Source organism: Hippocampus zosterae, chromosome 3 (genome assembly GCF_025434085.1).
Source record: "Hippocampus zosterae strain Florida chromosome 3, ASM2543408v3, whole genome shotgun sequence".
Lineage (NCBI taxonomy): Eukaryota > Metazoa > Chordata > Actinopteri > Syngnathiformes > Syngnathidae > Hippocampus > Hippocampus zosterae.
In genome coordinates, this window is record NC_067453.1 from 10,671,769 (window position 1) to 10,684,108 (window position 12,340).

General features: G+C 44.1%; 1 protein-coding gene and 1 long non-coding RNA gene across 3 annotated transcripts in view; both read left to right on the forward strand.

Annotated features, from left to right (window-relative positions):
• Positions 1 to 8,132: 8,132 nt before the first annotated feature.
• Positions 8,133 to 8,967, forward strand: LOC127597245 (uncharacterized). The gene is made up of 2 exons (XR_007961619.1): positions 8,133 to 8,343; positions 8,425 to 8,967. It is a non-coding gene; the product is annotated as an uncharacterized LOC127597245 (long non-coding RNA).
• Positions 8,968 to 9,441: 474 nt separating this feature from the next.
• The window catches only part of dusp8a (dual specificity phosphatase 8a), a 45,085-nt gene continuing 42,186 nt past the window's right edge, over positions 9,442 to 12,340 (forward strand). Inside the window, exon 1 of one of the 2 annotated variants that reach the window (XM_052060073.1) lies at positions 9,442 to 9,791. The gene's annotated coding sequence lies outside the window, so the exon portion shown is untranslated. Of the gene's footprint in view, positions 9,792 to 9,911; positions 10,020 to 12,340 lie in introns of those variants that run through there. The other variant, XM_052060072.1, reaches the window with a different exon arrangement.

Consider the following 12,340-nt stretch of genomic DNA (forward strand, 5'->3'; position numbering starts at 1 on the left):
GATCAAGCGGTACGGAAGATGAATGAATGTATGAATAATTTTAGAATTAGGAAAATAATCATATTCATGTTAAATGTTGAATTTATGGCAAACTGAAATGTAATTGGATTTTCAAAAATGCAGTTTTATGTAGTTTCAACACAGATTGGATGAAACAACAAGTCACTCATTATTTGAAGTCAAATGTTTTTTTTTTTGTTTTTTTTAGAATTTATTTATTTTGCTGTATATCTACTTATGATAACAGAAAATGTTATGTCATTATTATTATTTTTAAATAAAAGTACTCCAAATTTCCTGACAATCACAAGCATGAAGAGTGTCCAACAGTGTTTTCAGAATTCTTTAGCTGGACTTCCTATATTTTTTTTTTTAATGAATTAAAAACGAGCACTACCATATCACAGCATTACATTTACACAAACTCTTGCTTGGTGAACTTTTTCCATCATGTCTTATTCTTATGATTTTTAAAGAAACACACACACTGTCCTGTTTCTGTATTTGATACATTCAGGAGCCACCTCATCTTCAGGTTGCATGGTGCTAAGTGTTCCTTCAAGGCATGTGCAATGTAATGGAACAAAGGAATGTAAAACAGTTAGGTTATTATTGAACTAATTAGGATTTTTGTGCAACCTACAGTACACTAGTTCGACCATGCTGCCTGTGCAGTTCTCATGGTTCATGATGTTTACCATGTTAAGGCCACATCAACAAACTATTAGAGTCTTCACAGAGCCAGCAAGGTTTCGCGGGAGCCGCAGCTCAAGCCAAATGCTACGTGTTTAGAAAGACCTTCTGTGCTTATGAATATCCCGTTTATGTTGTGCTCCTTCGAGCCACTTGCTCTGTGATGCCTCTGCTCTCAATCGTAGCTTCAACACATGCGTAAAGTTAGACACCCATGATTGTTGTATAGACAGGTCTAGCCGAATCTGTGTGAAGCACAATATAACAACTAAGGTTATCAATCTTATGTTCCGCTGTAAAGCTTTTTTTTTCTTTCCTGTATCGTTTAACGGATTGCATGTGCTGTATGGGACTCCGTAGGTCCACAATCAAAGCGACGTGATGGGTTGTCCTGCTTTTTGTTGTGTAAAATGGCGTGAAAGCCTACTATATTGCTTGCTCTCAGCCAATGCTTTTGATACAGTTTGCTTTTTGTGAAACCAACCAGAGATATTTTTAGAACATTTTGATACAATCCTTTTGTGTAGATGCCTTGTGTGCATTTTCATCAACACCATTATGTACATACATAGGTCATACTGTGAATTATGACGAACATAAATTTTTATTGCAAGATTGAAGACAGAACAAAATGTGACAAGCTATCTTACAGTACACCAAAATTAATTATGTTCGGTCTTCAGCAGTATTATATTCTGTACTTAAGCTTTGCTCTAATATGCTTTGCTGTTTGTGTTAGTTTTTACTATTTTGTTTTTCAGAGAATTTTACCTCAGACTGAGTAACACAGTCCCCAGTGCAGTCCATCTTGGACTCTCAAACACATCAAAATGAATTGCTATGTGCAAGGCAGCTAAAACAGTTCAGACCTACATATTTTTCCTTTAAAAAAAGGCTAAATCTGTTGCAACGATAGAATTGAAAGTGTTGATCCCAGCAAAATGACATTTCTGTTTTGTCACTTTACCGAATACTCTGTGTCTACTGAAATTCATTACTTGTTTAAAATGCTTACATTATCTCATTGTAAGAATACAGGATGAAATGATTAAATAAGAATCGCAAAATAGTAAAAATACAGAAAACCAGCAATCAGTATTTCTTTCCTCTGCAACAGTATTGCTTTAAGTTGTGAATTTTTGCGAATAAAAAAACGATTTTCATGAACCTGTATTGTTTTCTATTGGATTTTATTCACATGAAAATATTTACATGGGACGGCCGGTAGCCCAGTGGTTAGCACGTCGGCTTCACAGTGCAGAGGTACCGGGATCGATTCCAGCTCCGGCCTCCCTGAGGGGAGTTTGCATGTTCTCCCCGGGCCTGCGTGGGTTTTCTCCGGGTGCTCCGGTTTCCTCCCACATTCCAAAAAAAACATGTGTGGCAGGCTGATTGAACACTCTAAGTCTAAGTTGTCCCTAGGTGTGAGTGTGAGCGTGCATGGTGCCCTGCGATTAGCTGCCAACCGATTCAAGCGGTTGTCCCCCGCCTACTGCCCGGAGACAGCTGGGATAGGCTCCAGCACCCCCCGCGACCCTAGTCAGGATCAAGCGGTTCGGAAGATGAATGAATGAATGAATATTCACATGGCCACTATTAAGCCGCTTTTTTGGGGGGTTTTCACCATAACCGAGGGACACTAACTTGTACAACAACGGCGCAGTTATATAAAAGTGCCACTAGAGGTCAGTGTACCAAAATATAAAGGAATTGGCTTTGGTCGCTGCACCATTAACCAGCTCGTCACTTGACAACTTTGTGTCTCAGTACTTAAATTTTATTTATTTATTTATGTATTTTTTCAATTTAATTTTAAAAATATACATCGGGTTTACATGTATAGTTGTCTTAAAATTGATAGCCCATCCATCTTCTGTATCACATGTCCGATATATAATGTATATTTTTGGAACATGGGAGGAATACCCACAGAAAACCCATACAAGCATGAGGAGAACATTTTAACTTCACACATCCACACTGTAAGGCGAGGACTTTTGACCCAAGAATCTCAGAAAAGAAACAATAACAAATAAATTAATCAATGACAGTAATGTTCTTATTTTGATAAATGTTGGGGGGGGGGGGGGGTTCTCTGCATCGTATACTGACATACATTCATGATTTAATACAGAGCAGGTTCACAGTTTAAGCCAACTAATCTCCTCCTTAGGGCCCTGTGACCACAAGTGGGCCCTCAAGAGCAATTCAAACCCATCACAGCCTAAAGTAGTCTTTTTCTATGTCATTTTAATTTTATCGATAAAGAACAGTGTAATACTTTATCCAGCCATTCGTTTTCAAAACAGCTTCCTCTCACTAGAGGTGCGGGTAAGTTGGAGCCTATCCCAGTTGACTTTCGGCAAAAGCAGGAGATACCTTGTACTGTACGTACTTAGTCACGCGCCATTTACAGGGCTCATATAGACAAACAATCACTCACTCACATTCACACCTAAGAACAATTTAGAGACGTTAATTAATCTAACATGCATGCTTCTGGAATGTAGGAGGAACCAGTATCCCACTAGAAACTTAACACAGGAAGGCCCAAGCCCAGAGAGCTGTGAAGTGCTAACCACAAATCTACTGCCACAGATAACATTAAGAAATGTTTTCAATTTTTTTTAAACTAAAGCTTTTGCACATTGACACATGATTTTACTTAGCCCTAATTACTCAGCTTTCTTCAGCTTCAGGTGCCTCTGTTCAGTTACGTCAGTTAAAGGTGAAGTCTGACGTACAACCTGCGAGCCAGACTTGAATGTACTGTGATTTCACTTTCCCCGACCGCACCCTCATTCTTCTAACTGAAGCTACACCCCTTACGAACATGCATCAGCTCGACGTACACTCTGCACTGTGTACAAGCTGACATTAGCCAAGACTGCTATCTTGGAAATAGGCCTATGGTTTATTCAAATTGGAAAGTTATCAAATGCGAAATCCTACCGGTCTGGCATTGTATTTCTTTTTAATGTAAACTCAATTACAAAATAAAGGTAATAAATTTACTTGACAACACAGGTCATTGTTATCCAGGACAAGCGATGAAGCAGCAATTCCATATATTTAGCTTTTATTTATTGTAAGGATTGTCCACATCCTTCATTTGAATTTTTGTTGCTAACCGGAGTACAATAATCTGCCCAAAACTATGAGAGTGACGGAGTTGTGTGCCGGTAGACCAGAAGACTAGGTGTGTGTGTGTGAGAATGTGTGGTGTGCTCAGAAAATGTTGACCCATTATTTGGTCACATTTGTCTCCACAGTCTGTGATTGGTCCGTTTCAGCGTTTAGAAATAATAATTAAAAATTAAATTAGAAGCATAAGATGAGTGTACAGAGGGCTGATTTTCCAAAAGAACATCCATCCATCCATCCATCATCATCTACCACTTATCCGGGGCCGGGTCGCCGGGGCAACAGCTTTAGCAGGGAAGCCCAGACTACTTCTTTCAGCTCTCCCCGGATGATCCCGAGTCGTTCCCAGGCAAGCTGGGTGACATAGTCTCTCCAGCGTGTCCTGGGTCTTCCTCTGGGTCTCCTCCCGGTGGGACATGACCGGAACACCTCACCGGGGAGGCGCTCAGGAGGCATCCGAATCAGATGCCCAAGCCACCTCATCTGGCTCCTCTCGATGTGGGGGAGAAGCGGCTCGATTCTGAGCCCCTCTCGGATGACTGAGCTTCTCACCTTATCTTTAAGGGAGAGCCCGGACACCCTGCGGAGAAAACTCATTTCAGCCGCTTGTATCCGGGATCTCGTTCTTTCGGTCACGACCCATAGCTCGTGACCATAGGTGAGGGTTGGGACGTAGATCGACCGGTAAATTGAGAGCTTCGCCCTTTGGCTCAGCTCCTTCTTCACCACGACAGACCGATACAACGTCCGCATCACAGCAGACGCTGCACCGATCCGCCTGTCGATCTCCCGCTCCCTCCTACCCCCACTCGTGAACAAGACCCCGAGATACTTGAACTCCTCCACTTGGGGTAAGATCTCCTCCCCGACCCGGAGGGGGCACTCCACCCTTTTCCGATTGAGGACCATGGTTTCAGATTTGGAGGTGCTGATTTTCATCCCAACCGCTTCACACTCGGCTGCGAAACGCGCCAGTGAGAGTTGGAGAGCCCCGTTTGAAGGAGCCAACAGCACCACATCATCTGCAAAAAGCAGGGATGCAATACTGAGGCCCCCAAAACGGACCCCCTCAACGCTTCGGCTGCGCCTAGAAATTCTGTCCATAAAGGTTATGAACAGAATCGGCGACAAAGGGCAGCCTTGGCGGAGTCCTACCCCCACTGGAAACGATTCCGACTTACTGCCGGCAATGCGAACCAAACTCTGACATCGGTGGTATAGTGACCGAACAGCCCGTATTAGGGGGTTCGGTACCCCATACCCACGAAGCACCCCCCACAGAACTCCCCGAGGGACACGGTCAAACGCCTTCTCCAAGTCCACAAAACACATGTAGACTGGTTGGGCGAATTCCCACATACCCTCCAGGACCCTGCTAAGGGTGTAGAGCTGGTCTGCCAATCCAGAGGCAGTCTCCCTGTTGACCACGCGATGTTGCAGAGGTGTGTCAACCAGGACAGCCCCACAACATCCAGAGCCTTGAGGAACTCCGGGCGGATCTCATCCACCCCTGGGGCCTTGCCACCGAGGAGCTTTTTAACCACATCGGTGACTTCAACCACAGAGATAGGAGAGCCCACCTCAGAGTCCCCAGGCTCTGCTTCCTCCAAGGAAGGCGTGTTGGTGGAGTTGAGGAGGTCTTCGAAGTACTCTGCCCACCGGTTCACAACGTCCCGAGTCGAAGTCAGCAGCACCCCATCCCCACTGTACACAGTGTTAGTGGTGCACTGCTTCCCCCTCCTGAGACGTCGGATGGTGGACCAGAATTTCCTTGAAGCCGTCCGGAAGTCGGCTTCCATGGCCTCACCGAACTCTTCCCACGCTCGGGTTTTTGCCTCGGCGACCACCGAAGCCGCGGTCCGCTTGGCCAGTCGATACCCGTCAGCTGCCTCTGGAGTCCCACAGGCCATAAAGGCTCGATAGGACTCCTTCTTCAGCTTGACGGCATCCCTTACTGCTGGTGTCCACCAGCGAGCACGAGGGTTGCCGACACGACAGGCACCAACCACCTTACGGCCACAACTCAGATTGGCCGCCTCATCAATAGAGGCACGGAACATGGTCCACTCGGGCTCAATGTCCCCCGCCTCCCCCGGAACATGGGAAAAGCTCTGTCGGAGGTGGGAGTTGAAACTCCTTCTGACAGGGGATTCCGCCAGACGCTCCCAACAAACCCTCACTATACGTTTGGGTCTGCCAGGACGGATCGGCATCTCCCCCACCATCGGAGCCTACTCACCACCAGGTGGTGATCAGTTGACAGCTCCGCCCCTCTCTTCACCCGAGTGTCCAGAACATGCGGCCGCAAATCCGATGATACAACTACAAAGTCGATCATCGAACTGCGGCCTAGGGTGTCCTGGTGCCAAGTGCAAATATGGACACCCTTATGTTTGAACAAGGTGTTTGTTATGGACAATCCGCGACGAGCACAGAAGTCCAATAACAAAACACCACTCGGGTTCTGATCGGGGGGGCCGTTCCTCCCAATCACGCCCCTCCAGGTCTTACTGTCATTGCCCACGTGAGCATTGACGTCCCCCAGCAGAACAAGGGAGTCCGCAGCAGGAGTACTCTCCAGCACACCCTCCAAGGACTCCAAAAAGGGTGGGTATGCTGAGCTGCTGTTTGGTGCATATGCACAAACAACAGTCAGGACCCGTCCACCCACCCGAAGGCGGAGGGAGGCAACCCTCTCGTCTACCGGTATGAACCCCAATGTACAGGCACTGAGCCGGGGGGCAATGAGTATGCCCACACCTGCTCTGCGCCTCTCACCGTGAGCAACTCCAGAGTGGAAGAGAGTCCAACCCCTCTCGAGAGAACTGGTACCAGAACCCAGGCTGTGTGTGGAGGCAAGTCTGACTATATCCAGTCGGAAATTCTCTGCCTCACACACCAGCTCAGGCTCCTTCCCTGTCAGAGAAGTGACATTCCATGTCCCAAGAGCTAGCTTCTGCAGCCGAGGATCGGACCGCCAGGGTCCCCGCCTTTGGCTGCCACCCAGCTCACATTGCACCCGACCCCTTTGGCCCCTCTCATGGGTGGTGAGCCCATGGGAAGGGGGACCCACGTTGCCTCTTCGGGCTGTGCCCGGCCGGGCCCCATGGGTGTAGGCCCGGCCAACAGGCGCTTGCCAACGAGCCCCACCTCCAGGCCTGGCTCCAGAGGGGGGCCCCGGTGACCCGCGTCCAGGCAAGGGAAACCTAGATCCATTTATTTCAATCATCATTGGGGTCTTTGAGCCGTGCTTTGTCTGGCCCCTCACCTGGAACCTGTTTGCCATGGGTGACCCTGCCAGGGGCATAAAGCCCCAGACAACTTAGCTTCTAGGATCATTGGGACACACAAACGCCTCCACCACGGTAAGGTGACGACTCACGGAGGGGCCAAAAGAACATTTTAATGATATTTAACTGTCAGGTCACACAGACGGTTGTAACATACATGAAAAAACATGTTTTTCTTCTTTTTTATCTCTCTATTTATCTTTGAAGCTCATATCTTACTGATCACCCAAGGTTTGCATGTGTGTGTAAATATTGTTTCTTCTCTGTCAGATGGTTGTTCAGTGTTGTAAACGGAATCAAAGACGTTCCCAAACAATTTTAATGATCTGTCATTTTGAACATGATAAATATTTGATGGTGACAAGAAAAACTGTTGATAGCCATAAACCTGTTTGGGAATGTCTGGCGAATGGCTTCACAACTGTGCAATATTGAACAAACGATGATAAAACAATTACTGCACGGTACATTCGTTACTTGCATACACATGAAAACCTTCACCACTCAAGATACGGCTTAATGGGGAAGTCCCTTCTGCCCCCCCTCCCCATTTATTTATTTTTTTAATAACGATACACGAACATAACATGACGAAACCCAGAAAACAGGTGAGTCATGATTGGTCGTTACCTGAGCCCTTTGGAACTGAATTGTTATTCTTACTAAATAACAAGTGGAAAAATATCAGCCTCCTGAGATGGATAAAAACAGGTGGATTTTGATGCTTCATATTCATATTCTACCAATATTAATGGAAAGAAAATGTTTGACTTGACTTCCCCTTTAAGTATTTACATGATTACTATTATTTTATAGTGATTTTTTTCCTGGCACTTCATATTTATTGCTGTTGCATTTTTTAAAGATAAAAACAATAAACTAGATTTACAGTCAGTACATAGTTCTTGGTTTATTTCCGTTGCTTTTAGTTGGCCTAAATGATATGCATCTTTGGTAAATTGTTTACCGGTAATTAAAGTGTAACCAGGTGAACCCTAGTTAGATGCTTGTAGTGAAGGCTTCCTTGTTTAACAAATGTAGCACTGTCACTTTAAGAGCCACACTAGATCAAAACACGCGGGAACATATGCAGCGTGTGAGAATCAGACCAGAAAGGGTGACATGCACGTAAAGGAGGGTAGTCGCTGAACTGTGCCCACTGCTTGTCCCAACTTGATACACCCATGATCGTCCTCGTAACCCTGGCGATATTCAGGTAATTGGTAACGAGTTTACCATGACGCATGTTAGGTGTTAATTTTGGACAGATGATTAATTAGTTGAATGGTATTTGTAGAGCACAATATCTGGAGTGGTTTGGGTTGGAGTTTGAAATCTACCACTAGTGAGTCGTGTGAACAGCTGTACAGCGTAAGTGTTCGCAATGTTATAAGATGTAAATATGTTTTTTACTGTAAATTATATGAACTGTGTTATCTGTTCTTTAGAGGGGAGATCATTTGTGTTTGACCACGTGCTTTGTACACACCCAACACACCGGAACATATCGAGTAAGTGTGGCTGCATCTCAAAACAGTTGTAATGATTATTTGTTCTGCACTAAGAAGTATTGTGGCTTGTAAATAATGTATTTTTATTTCTGTTTTCCTATTAAGCAAGCCACTGCTGTTGTCTATTGTGGCGTAATTGTCTGTAATCTGTTAAATGATTTTCTTTGATCTCTTAGATCCCTTTTCGACCTCTTTTAAAATTCAGTTAACATCTCAGTCTTTCATCTTAATGCTGAACAATTTTTCATTGTTCAGTCGGGAATAAAGCCCACCTAAAAATTATTTTGTGTCCAGTCCAGTCTTTCCAAAGACCCGGCTACAAAAGTAAACCAAGTCCGCTCTTGTGGTGTTTATATATTTAATTAATAAAGTCATTTCATTTATTATGACAATTTGCGAGAAACCTAACATTGTTATAATCAATAATGAACATGAAAGTGAAATTTTGCTATGGGCGTCCCATGGAGGCGGGGCTGCGTGTTTACCTAATGAAATGACCGTGAAAGACAATTGTGGACGTTTTTTTCCATGTCGCAACTTAGGCTTTGACTAAATCACGAACTAAAGAACATAGATACGTTTTCAATCTTATTCAAATAGAGCTGTGTCGACAGTGTTACTCATTACCGTGAACGACACTCGTCACGCTTAATAAGGGTTAGTCTCCTTAAAAAAAAAAAAAGAAAGTCGCGCAGGCCCTTTAATCTGTGTCTTTGACGTCATTCAGGCCTCGAGCCGCGAGCGCTGATTGGCTGGAAATGACGTAAACCTCATATTTTCCTATTTTTTTCTTCCTCGCTACTAAACCATGACCTCATCGCGTTAGTTCACGAAAGTGCGAAAGTGTGCCTTTTGTAACCACCCCTACACCTCCGTTAACCAACACGTATGCACCTTTTAGCTCGCTGTCTAGTTGTGAAGGTTTCTTAGTCGCTTGTTTTATTTGTCCTTTTGTTGTTTTGTTTTACAAAAGATTTCAATGTGGAGTCGAGCTTTCATGTGCGGCTCGCTCCTGGCGCTGTCACCCCGTGTCAGCTGCGCTGTGTCCCGGGAAACCGGCGGCCACGAGCGGCCGCACTCATGACGACCCCGCCACGTTTCCCCGTCGCACGGAGGCCGTTCAACAACTGCAGGACACAGACAGGAGCCCGAGGTAAAGTGTGCTTGTGTGTTGTGTCGCACACCATCCTGCTAGCTCCAGCTAGCTGTCGTTAGCTGGGTGATTTTTACACCCTCTCCCATTCCCTCCTCCCTCCTCCCTCCTCGTATCCATTGCCAGTGCGCGCGTGCGTCTCCTTCGATGGGAATTAAACACGCTCAAAATGATCGACTCGTGTATTGTTGGACAGAAATTATTCGGTTAACAGCCGCCGGTGGCAAGGTAAGCGCACCATAATTCCTATTTTGGGGAACACTAATGCTTTTATCCAGAAGCAAGCAGTGAGATTAATGGCGTGTGTTATTTTTGCATGCGGACATAATCACAACAAACACAAGACAGGTTCCCTCGACTGTATATGAACCTTCAACAAATCAGCTCATTGCGGTGAAGTCATAGCAACTGCGAACGCCCTATGCTGAATTTTGTGAAGGTCGATTTATTACAATGGCCGCATATCCACCATCTTTTACTATATTGTCTGTCAAGCAGGCCTCTGTATCCACTTTTTGTGTATTTCTAAATGTTGCAGATATGGGGCGAGTGCACGCTTTGACGTTAGAATAGCGAACTTGATGGATTGTGAATCAGTAGGCAATGTCACCATTAACCCGATGCTGCGGAATCATAGCAGTGGTATCCCCGCATTCAAAAAATAGTATTTTTACGTTTTAAAATACACAAAAGCCAATACAAATTCCACTACAAACACACTAATAATGCTATCATTCAACCCCATAATAATAATAATAATAATAATAATAATACAATTGAGTAACACTATAATTCTATGGCGATGGCCACAGTGAACGGTGTGATACTAAATTTTATTATTAAAACCAACTTTGTAATTTAACGGACAATTGTCAGTAGTCTGCCTTCCAAGGTCTCTCCCCTGCACTCATCGCATTTATATACACATACGAAATGTACTGCATTAAATAAGAGCATTTCTCATATTGGAGGATAAATAACATTATTATAAAAAAATAAAAACACACAAACAGTTATCTTTCTCTTCCAATAGACAATACACTACAATACAGTAGTTTACAATCATTTTTTCCCCTCAATAAAACGACTTAAAACAAATAAACCACATCACTGACACAAGAGATGCTAGTCCAGTGGCTCCTCCCTGTCTGTGTATGCTGTTCCACTCATTCATAACTACTCTAGGAAAAAAACCAAAAACAAAACAATGTCTCTATTGAAACGAACCACACAGCAATGCAGTGGTGGTTAATGCTGTCTCTTAAAGTCCAGTTTTTCTTGAAAAGTGCACCTTGAAAGTGAATTTTGAATCATGGTGTGATATTATCCTCCATCGCACATCAAGCTTAGTGCACATTGAATTCTACCTGTCAGAAGTGACACGTAGCTGAACCAATGAAAGGATGGAGAAACTCATTTATCCCCAGGCAGTCCTAAAAACCAAACTTGTGTTATCTGATTCCCACTTGATGAGGTACATTTCTGATACATGACTTCGAAATCCTTTTGAGGTTGGAAACAAAATGAATCAACAAAATAGCAAAGCCCTAATTTTAGTGTTTAGTGGAATACACTTTTACTCATTTATGTTGCTGCTGTGTTACAATTAGGTCCACAAGTATTTGGATGATGCCCATGAGTTTTGCTTTCATCAACGTCATGTCATTGAATTGTAGACCTCCAGATTTAAGTGTGGGATGTTTCACATAATTATGGCACTTCATGTGGGGATTCCAGCAACTTGATGTCCTGTACCCCCATGTTGAGATCTTCCAAATATTTGGTGAAACTAGTGACATCACATCGCTGTGCTGATAAATGCCTTTCTCCAATGACTTTTCATGCCTGTCATTTTGCATCCTAAAAGAGGAATGCCATGCTTGGTTGGAGGTGTGTGTGTGTGTGTGTGTGTGTGGGGGGGGGGGGGGGGACCAATGCAAGAACTGTCCAATCGAGCCTGTTTTCATGACCTGATGACATCTGCTCAGATGAGAGGGGAAACATCTTCTAAGACAGCCGGAACAGAAGAAAAGCATTCAATTCAGTACCCTGAGAACACATTGATATCAACGAATGAGGATATTAACTGCATCTTGATAGTTTCATTTTAATTCCGTAGAATGGGTCTGTGAAGGCAAAACTGTAAAAACACTCTTGGACTCACTTCTGTCGCGTATATGCTTGATCATTCTTTTTCTGAAGTAAATTTCCTGTTCCAGTTCTGTAGGGAAGTTCAGATATTTAAATTTGCCAACCAGGACTACCGGTAATTAAAGGAAGGATGAACCAGTTATTCTGGTTCTTCTGCGTATTCTCAAGGTGTAACTAGAATGCCGATGTCGCAGCCCTGAAAACATTGTTCTAAGAGGAAAGCAGGGTTGAAGAACAAGAAATGATGGAACTTGCTTGATGATGTAACTGAACCCTCCTCACACAGCTGGAGAGTCAGTTATAGGCTGCATCTGCTCTTTATTCTCACTTAGCATGACTGGGGGTACCATTCCATCACCATCACCCTCCCCACACCCTTTCTTCACCCCAGCTGGACT